The sequence below is a fragment of the Rattus norvegicus genome, chromosome 9, assembly GCF_036323735.1.
Source record: "Rattus norvegicus strain BN/NHsdMcwi chromosome 9, GRCr8, whole genome shotgun sequence".
NCBI classification, from domain to species: domain Eukaryota; kingdom Metazoa; phylum Chordata; class Mammalia; order Rodentia; family Muridae; genus Rattus; species Rattus norvegicus.
In genome coordinates this window covers 109,725,414-109,745,333 of record NC_086027.1, presented here as the reverse complement: position 1 = coordinate 109,745,333, position 19,920 = coordinate 109,725,414, and the positions used below count along the sequence as shown (strand labels likewise).

The following is a 19,920-nucleotide window of genomic DNA, read 5'->3' as shown; positions in this document are numbered from 1 at the left end:
TGAGATGAAGTTTACTGTTGATTACTGAAGAGTCCATGGTGGCACAAGGTTCCTTCTTTAGTGTTGCTGGTTAGGGTTTTTCCTGGACACTCCAAATACATACAGCTATTGCCCTTGGTTGTCATGCGTAGATGGAAGGTAAATTCCTGTTGCTGAAGGCAGGTAAGGCAGAGGGTCCAGAGGCCCCTGGGCTGGAACTGACCTGAATGCTTCTTCCATGAAGGCTAGCTTTGGTATTCAAAGGCAACATTCAAGCTTCCAAAGGAGAGACGCAAGCAATAGTCCTGTCCAGCTGTGAGGCCCATGAACCACAGCAAGGACCAGCATGTCACAATAGCCCTAAGGGTGTAACAGTGGCATACATACCTTGGTGGTAACCAACCGCGCTCTTATTGGATTCAAGACTCACTCAACAAGAGGGAAATCACGCCTGCTACTGGAAACTTAGCCAACTACCCAGGACTCTTGACATCATGGATCTTGGAGGAGAGCCAACCACCAGGACTTTATACGATCCCTAACTCTATTCTAAAATATACTAGTCCTTATGCACATGCATCTGTGTAAATTCTTACCCCACATTAAGGAAACTTCTCCTAGCTAAAGACAGAGACCACTAGAGAAAACCGTAATCAATCAGAATTACAGAGTTATGAAGCTCAGTTTCAGTGAATGCATCTATAAAATGACTCTCACACCTGAGGCTTTGTGGACATTGTTGAAGAGGCGGGTGGAACGTCATAAGCTACACTCGTAAAGTCTCATCAACATGACTCCTTAAGCATGAGCTGAACAAAGACAATAATTGATGTTCCGCAGTAGAAGAGGAAACCCCAAGAGGCCTCAAATCCCACACAAAGAACTATAAGCAAATGAGGAATGGTGAGAGCAGGAGAAATAGTCTTTCCCAGGGAAGAGGACACTAATTGTTTATCCAGTGCCAGATGGTCAGCCCTAAAAACATACATACAAGTGACATTATACAGACTGAGTAGGTTATATTTAGAAATATATAGTATATACATATGTATGTACATATACCAGCAATTAATGAAAAAAGGAAACCATGAATTTGAAAGATAGCAAGGAGGGGTATATGAGAGAGTTTGGAGGAAGAAATGGGAAGAGGAAAATATGTAATTATAATCTTAAAAATAAAAGCAAAGTAAACAAAGTCAAATGAGAGAGAGGGGAGGGAGGGAGAGAGAGAGAGAGAGAGAGAGAGAGAGAGAGAGAGAGAGAGAGAGAGAGAGATCCTTGTGGCTTAACCTGGGCTGGGCAAAGGCTATGACTGAACCCTTGAGCAGTCTTACTGAATGAAAGAAAAGCTATGGTATTTCATAACCAGTTCATGAGTTTCATGGTCTTTCTTCCTTTTCTTGTGCTGTGTTCATCTACAGTGCCAGAAATTGAGTCGAGGATCCCATGCTTGTCAGGCAAGGATTCTACCATCAGCCCTGATTACCATAAAGCCAGGCATTTCATCCCTTTCTACAGGTGGCACATCCCATGTACTTCCCGGAAACTTCAGTTTTGTCTTTCCTTAGACTTCAGTATTTAGCTCTTCTGAAGTCTAGTTTACTAGGATCTCCAGGAGAGCCGGCAGAGAGAAATGGACAAGCCATTACCATGCGCCTTTATCTTTAAATACCACATCGCTCATACCAACACACTGAAATATTAAGACACTTTCCTTGACAACTTCTTTTAGACAGTGAAAGGATTCTTCTGCCTTTTCCCACTTGTGTGAACTATAATTTTCTGCTGTGTGTGGGTTTGTCTACAAGCATAGGATTTGGTTCCTTCGTTTATCTTTGCATGTGTGAAATCCAACTGATAATTTAAATAAGAATAAGAAGAAAAAAAATCTCTGAATGCTGGTGCTGGGTTTGAGATTTTTCAACAGTCCTATCCGTGTACCTTGTTATCCATGACAATCTAGTGTCTATCTCCCTGTCATGAAAAATTAAGGGTTGCTTAGCTATAAATAACCAATAAACAAATGTATGTAGGGTGAGGTGGGCCAGTGCCAATATAGTTAGGCACAGATAATAAATGGCAGCTTTGCTTGTGGGGTTGCCTCTTTATTCCATATGTTGAGGTCCCTGAGTTGGCGATGTATTTATCTTTTTAAGTAGTGAGGATGGGCTATATCAAGAACGACCTGCGCTTTTAAGTAGATAAAGTACACAGGGAACTGTGGAAAATTTGAACTGTAAGAGATGCGGCAGTGGTTTGGCTTCACATAGATTCCCCCTGAGTATTTTTTTTAATGGTACAGTAGAACGAATCCAGCTCCTGGAACATGCTAGACAGATGTTTTAACACAAAGCTTCATCCCTAGCTCTCTACTTTTCCTCTTTAACGTCAAAGGGATTCCCAAACAACGACTTGACTACATAAGCAAACATTGTTTGAGGAACTTTTGAAGAGATATTATAAAAGGGAAAACATCAAACCTATCCCTTTCTGTTATTAGTCACCCCCACCGGGATGTGACCGGTATGCAAACAGCCACGTTTGACCATGATGATGGGAACTAGGATTTAAGTAACGGTGGGGCGGCAGAGTGAAGGGGGGAGCTCCCCAAACCCAAGGCTGCTTGTCACCAAACTTATTTCATATGAGAGCAATCAACTGCTTCAACCTGTTGTTGTGTCTTGTCTCTGTTACTAGTAACTAGAACTCCTAATGCTATCTGGAATAATACTGTTGTCTATATTTAGGGAGCAGTGTGTACTGTTAGTCTGTTGCACCACACCGTCCTCTGGGAGTGGTAAAATATCATGGATCATTTCCAGCAGGTTTCGTAAAAGCAGATGTACCTTCAGCGTGAAAATAAAGGTTTTCAAAGAATTGACAACGAGGGAAACCTTGTCTTAATCTATATAACCGATGATCAGAAGAATGCTCAAAGAGATTTTTTTTTTCCAGAAAAGCCCTGCTACCCAGTCGAAAATGTGTGGCTCACAGAAGGAACGGAATCAAGAGAAAAACAGTGAGGTCCTCCTCGTCTGACATTTCTCTCCTTTGAATTACTAGTCACTTTTTACCAAGCTAAGAACAGAAAATAACTAGGCAAGCAGGCTCCACCTGTGGGCATATTCTTATCCCCAGATATTAACACATATGCACTCACGCACGTACGCACGCACGCACGCTCAACATGCACGCACGCACGCTCGCACGCTCGCACTCACGCGCGCACGCTCGCACACGCGCGCGCGCGCACAGACCCATCGTACTCTCAACCGTGACTCTGTTTTTCTCATAGCCATTAGCTCTTGCTGATTTTAAGTCAAAGGTATTTTACAAAATACCTAGTACCATTCGCTCCTTTTTCTCTTTGAAGTTCCAGGCATTATAATTCAGCTATTTCTTGGCTCATAAACTTGGCAAGGCTTTCTGAAGAAAAAAAAAATCGTCTCACTGGCAGAGAGGTTTCTCATGTGCCGACAGTTTAGCTTATATGAAATCGCTGAGTAGAAGGAAGGCTAAAACTAGGATTGTGGGGGCAACAGGAAACAGGCGGCCCTCCATAAATGAATCCAAATACTGATTTTTGCTTATCTAGGAAGACGAAGGCCCGGCTAAGGCAGCATTCAGCGACCTCTCGCTAAAACTGTTTATTCAATGTGCTTTCTCCTCTGGATGGAAAGTGGTCTTGTCTTCTCCAAGCCTTTCCTTAAGTACCGTTTCAAAGGTAATTCCGCGGTGCCGCGTGGCGAGCAGCCTTCTCTAACCCTTTTTGGAGAGAAACACAGCTGGAGGCTTAGGACCACTTAAGAAGCCTCACACTCAAGGAGCCCTTCATCTCAAAACAGATCTCTTAAAAATATTCCTTGGAGCAAATCTTTGTAGACTGTTCTGCCTGACATCTCATAAAGACTGGAGGGAAAGAAAAAAAAAGAAGCTTCGTGCACCTCGGAAGAGCGCGCGTCTCCGTCGCTGCACTTGAAGCACATGGAAAATATTAATTAGCTAAGTCCTTGAGTACACAATGAAGGAGACATCTGCCCTTGTTTTCTCCATGCTAAATCCTTTTCCATGCTTGCTATAACTAAGAGAAAAAAATCACAGGAAATAAAAATGGCTCAAATTGAAAACACACTGTTTCACACAACATCCTGTCCTGCTTAACGGTGCCGTAATTCCATACGCTGTAAATAATTAGATAGGGATATTGTAAAATTAGCTCCAATTTGCATAGTAATGCTTTACTATTATAAGTTAGTGACTTCATTTGCAGGAATTTAATAACAATTCAGCTTACATATTTCTGCTTTAATGTATTTTACACAATATTTAATTTTTAAATGACTAGATTCATCAAAGGAAGCCAGAAAAGGACGCTGCATTTTACAGGTGTAATATTGCATGTGATATGGTAATTCTACACTTCTTAAATCAACAGTTGGTCACTTTTTCTACATATTCTTGATTTTTCCTCTTGGGATTAAGGAAAAAAAAAATCTGAGATTTCTGATGATCCAGAGCAAGAAGAAATATACCTACTTGTGCTCCTGAAGACATCTGAAACAGCCTAAAATATCCTGTATGCGTTTTCTCACAGTTTCCCCCCTCAGGAAACTATTGAACTTAACCCTAGAACATTTTAAAAATCATAACTCAAGTTTAAAACCGATTTTTTTTTTAAATCTAAGGCTAGCAGAGCAAGTTACATTTAAAAGTGGTTCTTATAGCATTTATCATCCCAGATGCTAATTCAATGGATAGAACCTTTACCATCTTTTGAATTTATATTACAATTTTACCTGATGAAAACCAAATAGCCATTTATAGGCACAGCTTTTATGCAAGGCTTTGTGCTCCGGTGGTCCTGGGTCAATGACAAAATCATTGCAAGTCCCAATGCTTTCCTTGAAGAAAATTTCAATGATCACCATTAGAAGAATTCATTTCTTTTTTCACAAATAAGGTAAGCAGTGATTTTCCTTAAAAAAAAAATATATATATATATATGAGTAGTTCCTGCATGTAAAATGTCCTAGTCTGTCTTTCTGACCATACTGGTTATTGGAAATTCAAAATTCTGAGAGGGTCCCTTCCTGGTGATGCTTCGGACACCCCCAGTTCTCTTCACAACTGTTCTATCCAGATGACTGGCTAAGGAAGGCACTGGCCAGCTGGAGCCCTACGATCCCAGAAGATAAGCTTCCATTCCAGAGTGCACAGGGGCAGTGTCTGAGTTCATTACAGTTCTTTCAATACGCCAACTTGGAGGAGAGGCAATTTGGCCTAATTAAAAAAAAAAAAAAGTCCCTAAAGTCTCCCTTTAGCCTAAGTTCGTAAAATTAAGTACGGCCTTACACGATATAACTTGGAATAGTCTGTCTGTTTATTTCAAGCTACTAATTGCAATAAATATAATGGGGAGATTTTTGGAAATTGACTGGTTCAAGGATGATCCATGGATATCTTCTCGCCGTTCATAGAGATGTGATTCTAACTGTTCCTGGCAAGAGTAGTAGACACGGATCCAATGAGCTCAATCAGCGTGAGCAATCGATCACAACAGTTAGGCAAAAACACAATTCCCACCATCTTCTACCTCTTTCTTAGGTAAAGGCGTTAACTGTACATTTTGATTTTCAAAATGACCTGGCTTTCCTTCGAATATCACTGTCTCTGCCTCTGGTTAGTACCGGTGACCAAACTGCTTCCTCACAGAACTTTCTAGAATGTTTACTCATTGGACACCTGTTCAGTTTGGAAAGTTCTGCATTTTTTTCCCTATCTCACTCTCCTCCCCACGTTCTGCATTTTTAAGAATCTGGATTGTGAAGAGTACACACGGAGGGACCCACGGCATAGCAGAGATGACGTGTTCTGACATCGTAGGAGGAGAAGCCCTTGGTCCTATGAAGTCGTTTCCCCAGTGTAGGGGAATGCCAGGATGTTGAGGTGGGGGTGGGTGGGTGAGAGTGGGAGCATCTTCATAGAAGCAGGGGGAGAGGGAGGAGATATGGGGGAGAAGGGGATAACATTTGAAATGTAAATACATAAAATATCCAATAAAATAAAGGAATCTGGGTTGCTACATGAAAATCTTTATATCTTAAACATTCTTGTTTATTTAAAGGTATCTGGCACATTTGTAGACAGAAAGTAAATGACAAAAAGAAGAAAACAATTACAGTAGATTTCAAATTGTTGGAGGAGAAAAGCGGATGCAGGTAATGAAAATGTATATAAGGCTTAGTAGACAGACTGGTTTTATGTGTGCCTTACACGTAAATCTTTCAACAGAGGTCAACAATGTATTTCCGTTAATCTCCTGTCAATGATATGGTTTCTGCCATCAGCTCTGCAGGATGCAAACTTTCCCTTGAAGGGTCCTTTGTTTTGGTCTCTCTGGCTTGCCATACAGGAGCTGTCAAACTGCTATTCAAACATACCATGCAGGTAGAACAATAATGCGGACTTAGGTGTATGCTTTATGAATATAACATTGTAAGGAAGATTATGACTGGAATCCTCCCAGCTTTGGCTATGATGTCAGCTGAAACTGGTCTGGATCATCAGCCGTGGACACTGCTTGGACGCTTGTCTTGGTAGCAGCCACACCGCGGCAAGGCAATTGAAAGTCACTATAGGACTGACTTGAGGAAATAAGCCACCTTTCTAGTCCCTGCCAAACCCATTTCCCCTAAAACAACACAGCAAAACAAACAAACATTGTATTAAAATTGTTAGGAACCTTGCAGAACAAGAAAGCCTAATTTACAAGTAAATTCAGTTCAGCCATGAAATAAAATTTCATCTGCTCATCAGACACCTAGATAATGGTTCTAAAGGTTCAGTCCTAGAGTTACATCTTCTTTTTTTATTTTAAAAACATGTTATGATTGCACACCTTGGTCTTCTTGTGTTGCTCCTAAGAGTGGGAGTGAAGATGGTCTTTGGCTGTTTTGTCTGCTTTTTTGGGACTCTTCTCCTACTGGGTTACCTCATCCAGCCTTAGTAGGAGGGAAGAGGCCCTAGTCTTATTGGAACGTGCTCTGCTATGTGTGGTTGATATTCCTGTCAGGCCTGCCCTTTTCTGAAGGGAAACAGAGGAGGACTGGATGGGGGAGGGCAAGGGATGTATTTATAGGGGGGACTGGGAGGGGAGGAAGGAAGGGAATCCGTGGTCAGAATGCAATATATGAGAGAATAAATTCAATCAAATTATACACTTAAAGGATGTATACCATCTGCAACATCTCTTATTTTAAGTGGTTTATTAAAAATAATGTAAATACAGTTCTTTGAAGAGTATTTTCCATTAATAAAAAGATTGGGAGTTATTTAAGGTCAGATCGATCTGCTATGGAGAGTCAACTCTACGGGTCGTATGCTCAAGGGCCCCATGGTTTTGTTGTCGTTGTTGTTGTTGTTTCAACCATTACTGGCTATCCTCCACTCACTTCTGCTCAACCCCATCTCTGTCCTTTAGCCACTGGCATTTAATGAATGACTTGGTTGTAAAAATGTTTAAAGAGCCATCGAGAACCATAATGTGGCTATTCGATTATCGTGTACTTATCCAGCAGACAGGCAGTAAATACAGACGAGAACAGGCACCATGCCTGCTTCTGTGACTGCAGACTGTCTACCCGGTTCATTGTGTGCCTACTCCGGGGAAGGATGGGTCATTAAGATCTCAGTTCGAAAAAAGGAGACAGATAATAATCTGGCATGACTCAGTATGCTTTTCAGCATACATTTCTTCTCTCTTCCTAAAACATGTACATGTTTCTGTTTAAATATATATATTTAAATACACACACACACACACACACACAATGGTCACAACTGAATTGATCACAGTTTTGATTATGGCTATCTTGTTCTCACATAATTATTTAAAATTATTAAGTATTTAAAGTGTTAATTGCTAATATGTAGCAGTAACTTAAACTTGTTTATGGGGAAGGGGGAGGGGGAGAGGGAGGGCATGCCATGATGGGGCCATATCTCAGTACTAGAGTGCTTTCCTTGCATGTGTAAGGCCTTGAGTTAGATCCCCAATGCTGCAGAACAAACTTTAACAACAACCTGAATCCATCACTTCAACCCAGGTGAGGAGGGGGTGGGGTGGGGGTGGGGTGGTGGGGTTTCGCAGCTGTGCAAAGTTATCCCCTTTCACCTAAGCGCTAATCAGCGCATGCCCAGGTATTTCCATAAAGGTCCATGATATAGAGAAAAGAATATAGGACATCCGGTAAAGAGAGATGGAGAACTAAGGCTTAAATTTGAGTCACCTAATACAGAGAGACCTTTATACCCTCCGTGTTAATCTTTGTGCTGGGGTAAAAGGCTAACATGCACCTTGCTTTAAGGAACTGGTAGATTGTCTTGACTTTACTTGGAATCCAACAGAAAACGTTTGAAGAGACTGCTGGCCCACGTGTTATCTTGGAGACTGTGCGATGGCGGGGCGGGGCTGGGCCGCAGCTTCGGAGTTCTAATTCTTCAAAGCGTCCATGTGACTTGACTCCGCAGTTAAGAGTTGCAGCTCAGTACCACAGATTGCTATGTCTCTGGGCTCAGCTCTTCGTTAAGAGCATCTGTACCTGGGCAGCCCCAGACCTACCCGAGGGACTTCGCTGAGCCTCCCAATGCCCAGATCCATAACCACGATGGTGAGTGGCTAAATCTAGGAAGGAACCTAGGAATCTGCATATTTAACCAGCGCTCTGAGACACTCAGGTATACACTGCTGGGTTCTGACCTTGAGAAATACTCAGAATCTCTAGAGTATAAATGCCAGAGAGAAAAGATTTCCGATGAGAGCACAAAGGTTATTCAAGGACAGAACAAAGACTATGTGGAAATATTATGTATTCCTGGGGCAGGAGCAAAGGAGGGTTGAAAAATAGTTTTTTCTTCTGAGGCTACTGCTGGTTTCTCCTAAAGAGGAAGTATGCTGCCCGTTGGCCAGCTGTTCCCTATCTCCTCCTGGACAGATGCAGAGAAAAGGGCTTTAAACTGTAGCACGTGGGCTTCAGGTTGTGCACAAGGAAGAAATTCCTGGCACCGAGAGTTCTTAAGTACTGATTTAGGTTATTAAGGAAAGCTGTGAAATGTTTTTTCTCTGGAGGTTTTCAAAACCAGTATAGATTTTCATCTATCTGGGCTGGCTAAGGTATTATCCTGCCCAAAGGCAGAAGGAATAGACTAGATAACTCTTTAAGCTCTTGAATGGCCTGCGACTCCAGGATTTATAACTAACAGTCATGGAGGTTAAATGTGAGTGTGGAGGCTTCCAGAATGGGTGGCGGTGCTGAGTAAAGCACTCAGGACAACAGCCATTTCACTCATAAAAATATTCTAAAATCCCATTTAAAATCTATGGAAATTGTTATGACGTTACACACACACAGAGACATACTTATGTATATACACACACACAACACACACACTATACAGATACAAACACACAGAAACAGATATACTCATACACATACCATACATAGTCACACACATGTACACACCACACAGACACAGATATATACATACTCATACACATACACACCATACAGACACAGATACATACTCATACACATACACACCATACAGACACAGATACATACTCATACACATACATACCATACAGACATAAACACACAGAAACACACACATTCATGCACACATAGACTACACAGATACTGACACATGGAAACACACACACATACACATATACATACACAGACACACACACACACACACCCCACAGACACAAGCACATACACACATACCACACAGATGCACACAAACACACACACATATGCGCACACACACAGAAAGAGTAAGAGTCATGCTAGAAAATTTATTGAGTATAATTATAACCAGCCTCTGTGGTATTTGAGTCATTCATACCCCACCCAACCCCCCAAGTTCTGTGTTTGAAGGTGTCCTTACTCTGGGCATGTGTAGCTGAGAGAAGAAAAGGCTAGGGGGTGGGGAGAGAGAGAGAGAGAGAGAGAGAGAGAGAGAGAGAGAGAGAGAGAGAGCTCCCTTCTCCTCAAACCCTCACAAAGCTGGAAGGCTATGTTTGTTTCCCCCCAACTCCAGCCCTTGAAAGCAAAAACTCAGTGGAGGTCAAGTGAGGCGGAGAGGACTATGGATCCCATCCATCACTGGCCCCTACTCCTAGGACAAAGAGTTCGCCCGAGCTAGGGCAGGCACATGGGGAAGGGCAAGTGTAGACAACACCTTTTGTTACAGTCCACCCATAGTCAGGATGTCCATTCAAGAGAGGCAGCTCACTGTCCTTTCTCCAAGCTGTTCTGTGGTAGTGTAGACAGTGCTCATGGCTGAGAACGACTCTGCTGGAGAGGGTTGACTCTTCAGAACGGGCTTAGAGAAATTCCAGCTCTGAGAGTTTTGAAGACAATGGTGACTCAGTGGAGGGTAATTAAGAGGGTGTTAGTAGTTCCACAGAACGGGTAGCAACAAGTGAAACCTAGCACAGGCAGCCAGAAGTTTAACAGAGAGGACATAGCCAGAGATAGCCAAGCAGAACTCTGGAACCACAGCCAAGGCACAATGACCAAGCCCCTCTGCTTGGCAGCTGTGCAGAAGTAGTCAGGACAGGACTTGAGGGAGAGTAAAGTTACTCGTACTGAGCGCAAGTCAATGAAAGCTGCTTGACACAAGCACTGGATGCTGCTGAAGAGTAAGACGCTCTGGTCCAAGGGCCGCACCCATAAAACAGCACCGAAGCTACATCTCCTGCCAGGTAGGGAGACCATGCGTGTCCAAGGTGGCGCCTTCTTGGGAGCAACCAAAGGGTAACAACTTCCTCTCTGTCTGATCATGGGGCAAAACTACCAATGCCCTGGAACATTACTGCATTTCTTAAACCACCTTCTCTGTCCATTGGTGTAGGGTACAGATCTAACAGAACACAGGAGCCAGACATAAAAACCCTGACTTGCAAGACTTACAAGGAGCTTATGTAGAAGAGGGGGTAACCCTTGGGAAAGTAGACTCTAAAGTAAAAAGCAGTTAAAGGACTTAAGCAGAAACGTCAAGGCTGCATTGTAGTGCATGTGAAATGGCCTCAAAGAATTAGTCCCTCCATGAATAAACAGTTAAAAAAATGAAAAACACCCAACCAAAACCAAACCAAATCAAAACAACCAAACAAGCACCATTGGCTCCCCGGAGGATATGAGCATCCAGAATTGCTTAGATATAATATCTTATGTGAGTTATATATTTTTAAAAGGGAGGGGATATTCAAGGAACCAGAAAAATGGCACACATGTGTTAGAAAAATAGCAGATGATGGAGGCTGATTTTGGAGAAACGGAAATGGCATTATCAGACACAGCCTTCATCGAATCTACTAAAAATATGTTCAGAGAATGAAGGGAAACCCTGTCTAATGAACTGAAGGAAACATAATGATAATATTTTGTTAAAGGGGTATCGACAAAGAGCAAACATTTAAAAGAAAAAGCAAATGGAAATGACGAAGTTAAAAAACTGAGGCTGGGAAGATGGCTCAGCAGTTAAAAAGTTGTACTGATGTTGCAGAGGACCCGAGTTAAGTTCCCAGACATCACAGCTATCCCTAGCTCCAGATCTGGGGGACCTGACACCCTCTTCTGGACACCTTGGATATTACACACACACACACAAACACACACACACACGCTCACACACATACACACACTCACACACACTCACACACGCTCACACACACACATACACACATACACACTCACACACACACTCACACATATACACACACTCACACACACATACACACACTCACACACACACACTCACCCACAGTCACACACACTCACACACATATACACACATACACACACATACACACACACACTCACACACACACTCACACACACACATACACACACAGAGAAAAGACCAAGTAGGTGCCGCCGCATTAGTTAAAGAGTGTGATCCACTAAGAGGCAGAAAAGGGTAAAAAGCTAAACCAATGTTTCCGAGAGATTGGGCACCGCCACCGACTCGTTGAAATGAGGTAATAGAAGTTTTCAGTGCAGAAGAGAAAGAGAGAGAAATGAAGAGGCAGGGCTAAACATTCCCAAAACTGGTTGTAAATTTTAATATAGCCACCCAAACAATCCAACCAATTCCAGTAGGAGAAATTTGAGAAAATCAACCAATGCCTCCATGCATCACAGCCAAAATGTTGAAGTTCAGACGAGAAGAAAAGTGAAACCTTGGAAGTAGTGCCTGTTCAGAAAAACGGGCAGGTTTTTACCAGATACCCTGGGGTGAGAAGGCAGGTGGGCATCAGATTCACATGTGAGGACTTCAGCAGAGGGGCTCCCCCATGACAGTGTTCTCTGTGTTAGTCCTGTGTCTATTGGAGGTAAGCTCCTTATTTTTCACCTTTCTGGCATCTTCTGACAATATTTAAATCTGAGGCGAGGAAATACTGAATTCTTCCAATTAGTACAAATCACCAAACGGATGACAAGAAAACCTAATCCTTCCCTTCTTCCAGTGTTAAGTCTACGTCTCTGATTCCTATCCAAATAATTAAGAATAATGTTTTAAAGAATATTAATTTTTGTGTGTAGTGACTTAGGTCTTCGTGATGTGTGTATACACACACACACACAGAGACACACACACTCACACACACACAAACACACATGCACTCACACACACACACACACACACAATCTTTTGCTTACTCTGTGTCTTTTTCTTCCAATGTCAGTGATTTCTGATGGGCCATCCTCCCTTCTTTCTACCATGTGGTTAATCTAGGGCGGACCTAAATTTATTGCTGCGTTAGTAAGCCTACAACAAAATTAAGTGCAGGGAACCAGAGATTGCCATTCCTCTGGCCATAGTGTGAGCTGAGGGATGTGTTTCTATCTCAAACCTTTCTAAAGACTTGATTTGGGGATTCTAGCTCTGATAATTGGGATAAAGGAAATGCCTTTGTTAGAACTACTTGGCTGATACGATTGCCACCTTGAAACTGTGGAGGGGCTGCTAGGAGGACAGAACCTTTCTGAGATGGTTACTTGAACAGGGAGGAAGAGGACCAAGAAGCTAGCAGAGACAATGTTTTATCATTTCTCCGAGAGTCCATGATGCAATAGTGTCTCCTTGCACGTAGAGAACACTTTCCAAGACCCACAATAAACAGCCACTGTCAGAGATTTTTACATATCATGCCTAGATATACGATGTTCTCTTCCCTGCACACCTGTCACCGTGTTTTTATGCCTGGCGTACTCTTCGCTCTCAGTGCCTTTGTGCTTTGGGGGCCACCGAGTTCTAAGTAAACAGAGGCTCTTGAACAGAAGTACTGATAGCTCGAGTTGTTACTGGGTTGCTAATGAGTGGGCAGTATATACACCACGGACTAGATGGGCAGAGAGCTGACTCAGTCTGTGGGTGGTGTAGAAGCAGATTTTATCACACCACTCACAACACAGAACAACTTAAATTCTCCAGATCGTTTATTTCTGGAACTTGTTACTCAATGTTGTGGAGTCACTGGAAAATGAAACCACATAAGGAGAGAAGAACTGTCACCTACAAGCCACAATGGGTTTCAGTCACTTTGTTTCTCATAAACAGAAGAGTAACTTACAATGCCATGCATTTCTTCAAACTTCACGCCTGTAAGGTGTTCACTTTGCAACCAGAAGACCTAAGTTATACAAGAGTAAGAGCAGGAGTGGGTGGAGAGATTCAAAATGGCTCATGATGGAATTTTAGTGTAAGGCTAATCTTGAACATCAACTTGATACTATATGAAGAAATTAAGATCCCCATCTCCAGGTAGTTCTGAAAGGATGATTTCTTTAAGCTTTAACTGAAGGAAGGGAGCCCCTACCCCAGGAGTGGATGACATTTCCCAGGTGCAGCCCAGATCTCTGGAGAAATGAGTGACCACTACCCTTTGCCTGTCTGTCTTCTCCTCTGGCTGAAGAGTGCATCCACCTGTCTTCTGTGACTTCTGCCAACCCTCACTGATCTCAGAACCAATTTCTTCATCTCTCTGACATGGACTCTCCAGAAATACCCCCAGGCTTTCATCATGTGATCAGGATGGCTGAGCTATCCAGCTCCATGGACTGAGGAACCTGTAGTCAGCTGCTGTTGGATTACCCAGCACAGATTATGTAACCCAATCCAATACCCTGCCTTTTATAATGTACGTTCATTCAGTAGGTCTTGTTCCTCTAGAGAAGCCCGACTAAAACAGCCAGAGAGCCACTTATTTTGTGCCACCCTCTGCCCTCCCCCCTTTTTCAGAAAGCTGGAATGACTTTCAATAATGAATTCAAGGAGTTGACTCCCATTAGATATCCCCCTCCCCCAACTCGTGTGTCAGACTATACTCACTGCTCTGGGTTCGTCTGAGAGTGACCATACCTATCCTCGCTGTGCCCATTTTGTGCAGCCTACAGAGGTGGCTGAGGGGCAGGGTGGGCAGAGGTGATTAGCAAGAAAGCCCTGCACATTAACTTGGGGGGCCCCATGGAGGTATGTAGGACACAGTGAAAGATCCAAGGAGGCCACGTTTAAAAATAGCATAATGAAATTAGTACACCGCCGTCTGCCCTGAGGAACAGAACATGACCTGACTTGATGAAGCTTCGCGTTACAAAATGGATTTTATTTTTAGGGCATTCTATCTGGGATAACAATGGCTGTGCTGATGGAAGGCGGTGGCTATAGTTTGTCTTAGTGCCTGGCTCTTGGGCTTGAAAAGAACAAAATAGCATATTTAAACTGTCAAGGCCTAATTGTTTCATTAGACGGTGGTAGCCTTTGACAAAAGGAGCAGGCTAACGGTTGAAAGCAAGAATGATGAGCAGTAATTCTGGCAGGGCACTGGGGCCCTGCACTCCTTACCTTTCTTCCTTTGTTTCTTCCCAGTTCATCTCTGTTACAAGGGGAAGTCTCATTTTCCTCGTGTAATGACTGCTATTAAAATCAGTTAAAAGCCTTTCAAGAGCGCCGTGGTATATCTCCTCCATATTTTTAGATATGAATGAACTCCAAGGCAAGTTCTTGCGCTTATGTTTGTCTGTTGGGTCTCCAGCATCCAGTTTGATATCAATTATACTAATGAAAGGTGTTTATTTAGGATTTTTGAACCCAGCGGGATCCTAAAGCAACGTGCACGTTTTAGATACCATGGCTGAAATGTTTTGTTTTGTTTACCATTTAAGTTGTGGTCCCCTTACTTCTGAGGCAAGTATCTCGGCGCCAATACTGACCTCTCTTATGTGGGGGGAATGGGGACCTCTCGTCCCACAGAAATAGGGGATGACATTTCGGTAGGCAGAAGGCAAGGATCAGCTTAATATCTTGACAGGCCACTGTAGAGAAAGCCCTGGACGAGGCATTTATGGTAAATAAGCAGTTTCCACATATTAATTTTGTGAAGCATTTCTGCTCTTCCCTCTAACGCTGCACATCTGTGAGGTATCAGGGGAGAGGCAGAGAGGGGGTAGCGAGGAAGGGGGAGCTCTGATTTATTCCTTGCTGCTCAGTGGGATAAAGACCCACAGCGTGTTTTCCATCTACGCTCATTTGAGGATTTAGAGGCTGCTTAGAATGAGAGGGTGGATATATTTCATCAAGAGACATCGTAAAAGCTTTCTCCAGTTTGACACACACACACACACACACACACACACACACACACACACACACAGAGAGAGAGAGAGAGAGAGAGAGAGAGAGAGAGAGAGAGAGAGAGAGAGACAGACACACTCAGATCCCACTCAGATCCCATAGTTACTTTTCCTTAGGTACAAGAGCCGATTGTGATGACTGCATGTCTCAGAGGTCATGTGTGCCCTACCCCAGATGGAACGGGTTCTCGAAGAGTCTTCAGGCCTGTCCCAGGCAGGCAGGGGTGAGGGATCCTCCTCTCCTGATGGAGTCACAGGGTCCTCAGGCTCGGAGGTTGTTCCTCTTAAGTTCAGACTTGATTTATCTTTGATTCAGGATTTTAAATTAGCCTCGTTTAAAAACGTCTCTCTCTCTTCCCCCCCAACCCCCACCGAGGGCAGCTCCGCTTTTAGCCAAGCCTCACATTACACTCTGTATATAAATTTCAGCTGAGTTGTTTTCCAGATTCAAGAGTCTGAGGCAGTGAAGACAAAGTTTATCATCATCTAGGCTGGGCTGAAGCATGCCTGTCCTCCTCAGACATGGTCTCGAGCCTAAACGTGCTTTCTGTCTTGTCCGCGCTGAGTCAATAGGAAATGGTAATGGCGGTGGAGGACTAACTCACCATTCAAAGCCGCTCTACCCAGACTTAGATGCGGATTGATGAGTGTGTCAGAGCATTCGAAAGACTCTTTTGAATGAGTCGAAATGGGCTGTAAAATATGTGCAAACGGGAGTGTTCCTAGGGGAAGGAGACGCCACGTGAATGGTGCTTCTGCGCTTCCTGTCTATCCTGGCGAAGAGGCACGACCGACATCCAGGAGAAAGGTAGCAAGCAAGAGAGACTGCGACCCAACGCAGTGTGGCCAGGCACTTGGGAGGGCGGCCTTCGAAACCGGGCATGCTAGGTGCGAGCGAGACAACTCTCAGGGCGTGGCAAAACGCCTTCCCGGGGCAGTTTGTCTGGTTAGCAGCCGATAGGACTTCAGTTGCTGCTCGCTCGCTCTTTGCTGACACAGGCATCCCCATCTCTTCTGACTCACCGCCTTCTCCACATAGAACTTCCACCCAGCAGGTTCCATGGACGCCAAATGATTGGCACTTAACACCAGCCTCTTGCCATCACGGACTATGAGCGATAGGGAAGTATAGTCCATTTCCAGTGTTTATTTGGTATGACACAGGAAAGAATACATTTTAATGATTTAATCTGCCATCTGATTTCCCGGGGATTAAAGCCAATGAGGCAACTCCTCTAGAAATCATTACCACCTTTCATTCCTGTAGTTTTCCTCCCAGATGTAAATAGAGGGGAGGCAAAGGAAGTTAATGTTTACAAAATGTTTTCAGCTTCTAAAAATCTTTCAAAAGTTGAACACTACAAACAGTTCCCGGTATATAACTCTTCTTAGTGCAACGAAGAGTGTGGAAACCTGGGAACTACAGTTCCTGCCCTGATCTTGAATAGTGACCTAAGATAAAACACACATACGTAGAAATGAGTTTCAGGTTCCTACACAGGACGGCATCATTGGCCAAAACTTCCCTTTGTAGGCTAATTGGTACACTTCTTTATCTTTATTAATTTTTATTCTGAAGAATTAGTATTTCCTTTGTTTTTACCAATTGTGTTATGCGCACGGATTGGTCAAAGGTTCGATGAACACTTTGGAAGGGTAGCCTCCCCATGTTTATGGAGCTACAGTCAAGTTATATATTCCCATAAAACCCCCATAAAGTTGTCATCTTGGCTAGAGACTGAATTATGCGTCTGCCATCATGGATAGCATGGAGATGTTTGGCATGAGGTGGTCTGAGAACAAATATGTGAGGGATTGTAGAACGATAGGACCAGACATGAGTTTAAGAGCTCAGGATTCAACAGGAAGAGAAAGGCCTCATCAAGGTAAGCCAGTGGGTAGTCACAGCCAAAGCTGCCTACGTTTATGCACTTGCTATAAGAAGATCAGCCCTGTGTGGTAAAAAATGATTTTAAGTTTCCATTGCCAGTTTTATGGCCTTTTCTTTTTAATAACCTTTCTGGTTTTCCTGAGGGAAAAGAGTGGTCAATCTCAGTCACCAGAATCCGTTAAGGTTTTTGAAAGTTATCTTTTAAAACAACTGAAATGTAAAGCCTGAATTCCTGTCTCAAGTAGGAATAGAACAAGGCAAGAAAGATCTTCTAGCAAGAGACCCCACCCCTTCCCCTTTGGGTCTGCCCATCGATGTAAGCCTTCCTAAGAAATCGCTAAGAGGCTGGGAATGGAGCTCTGTTGGTAGTGTTTGTGGAGCGTGTACTAACCCCTCATTTTTATCTCCAGCATTATAGAACCCAGGTGTGGTGGCTCAAGCCTGAATCCCGGCACCAGGGTAGAGGCAAGGAAGATCAGAAGTTCAATGTCATCGTCAGCTACATAATAAAGTTGAGGCCAGCCAGACTGAGATGATGAGACCTTATCAAAAAAAAAAAAAAAAAAAAAGAAAGAAAGGAAAGGAGGAAGAAAGGGGTTCTTTAAGGTATCCTTCACAGATCTAAATGACCATGTGGTTCGTACCTGTGACACTTTGTCTCATGCCTTGTTACTTATCTCTTAAGTCTCCCACCTTTATTTTTACTTATCTGGGGCTTCGGCCATTTATTCTTGTGGATAGCTAATAAAGTTTCAGACAACTTGGCCAAGATTGAAAATACAAAATAATCTTAAAGAATACTCTGTTCGCTATTAGTGGCACATAATTTCAAATTTCGATAGTAGAGGCATCTGAAGCAGCTTCAATATAACTGTTTCAGATAATCATGGTTAGAGAAAATCCGAAGACAATGGCTTTTGTTATGTTCCAATGCACGTACATGGAATAACACTGCATATAATAGATAACACTTAGGAAAACCCAAAGTTTGGCATAGCTAGTACATGATTGGACTGTGTAGGTACTGGAAAGGGAAGGCATCTGGAAAACGTGGCTGGATTTATCACGACCCTGTTAGCACTGAACAACAAACATTGATATTGGAACCTGGGTAGAAGATTCAGAGGCTTAGGGTACAGCTTATAGAAAGGGGTTCTTTTGTTTTATGCTGGTGTCGGGGCTAGAGAGAAGACTTGGACACCACTGAGAAAGCTGCTAAAGAACAATTAAGATGATATTATAGTTGCCATACTTCAGTTCCCACACAATTCCCCCAAAGTCTGCTCCTCAGCATCACCTCATCCGTGTACCTAACGTCGACAGAGACGAATCTTTCTCAGTTAACTGTAGAATCAGTCTCCCTCCCTCCCTCCCTCCCTCCCTCCCTCCTTCCCTCCCTCCCTCCCTCCTTCCCTCCTCCTTTTCTCTTTCCCTCTCCTTCCTTTTTGCTTCTGCTTCTTCCTCTTCTCTTCCTCCTCCTCTTCCTCCTCCTCTTCCTCCTCCTCCTCCTCTTCCTCTTCTTTTCCTTCTCCTTCTTTTCTTCTTCCTTCCAAGTCAGGATTCCACCATGTTGTCTTGCTGACTTCATACTCACTAAATGGTCCAGGCTGGTTTGGAACTCAAGCTCACTCTAAGCCTCCTGAGAGCTGGGGTTGTCTGTTTGCACCATCACGTTCCCCCTAACCCCCTGCATCTTTGATAACGTTTTTGTTTCCAGGTTTCCCAAGTTTGAAACACTAAACTTACCCTTTTCTGGTATTTATTTATTTTTTTTTACTAAGATAACCTGTTTTTTATTCGTTTGTTTGTTTTTGCTTTTAAGGGTTGGTGTGTTGTTTTGTGCCTTTATTATTGTTTAGGTCAGACTCAGTCACTGGTGCTCCCCCTGGAGACATCATTCATGATAGACCTTCCTGTTATTTCTATAGGCCCATTATGGGTCAGTTCAACATTTTTCCCCATATATATTTTTGCTGAATTTTGTCAGTTGTCCTTGTTCCTCTTCTCTGATCCTGGATAATAGTGATTTCTATAGGAAAGCCAAGAAAATTATTGTCCGATTTATGATATTTGATTTATCTGCTCATCTGATATCTGCCCTCTGAAATGCAGACTCCCATGGTGCAGAGGCCACCCCTTGCGTTTGTTCTAAATTTCCATTGAAACCTAGATGGTGCTGGGAGTGGATAGATATACTAAATTCAAAGCAAAAAGGTAATTTATATATTGGGTGAAAATTATTTTTATTCTGGCCATTGGCATGTACGTGTAATTCCGGCACTCAGGAAGCTGATGCAGGAGAATCAAGAGGGTAACACTAGCTGGGCCAACAAAGTGAGGTACGCTACT

General features: G+C 43.1%; 1 long non-coding RNA gene across 1 annotated transcript; it reads left to right on the top strand.

The window, feature by feature from the left end:
- The first annotated feature begins 3,198 nt into the window (after positions 1-3,198).
- On the top strand, positions 3,199-18,180 carry LOC102556490 (uncharacterized). Its single transcript, XR_357260.5, has 3 exons — positions 3,199-4,939; positions 6,104-6,197; positions 17,982-18,180. It is a non-coding gene; the product is annotated as an uncharacterized LOC102556490 (long non-coding RNA).
- The last annotated feature ends 1,740 nt before the right edge of the window (positions 18,181-19,920 follow it).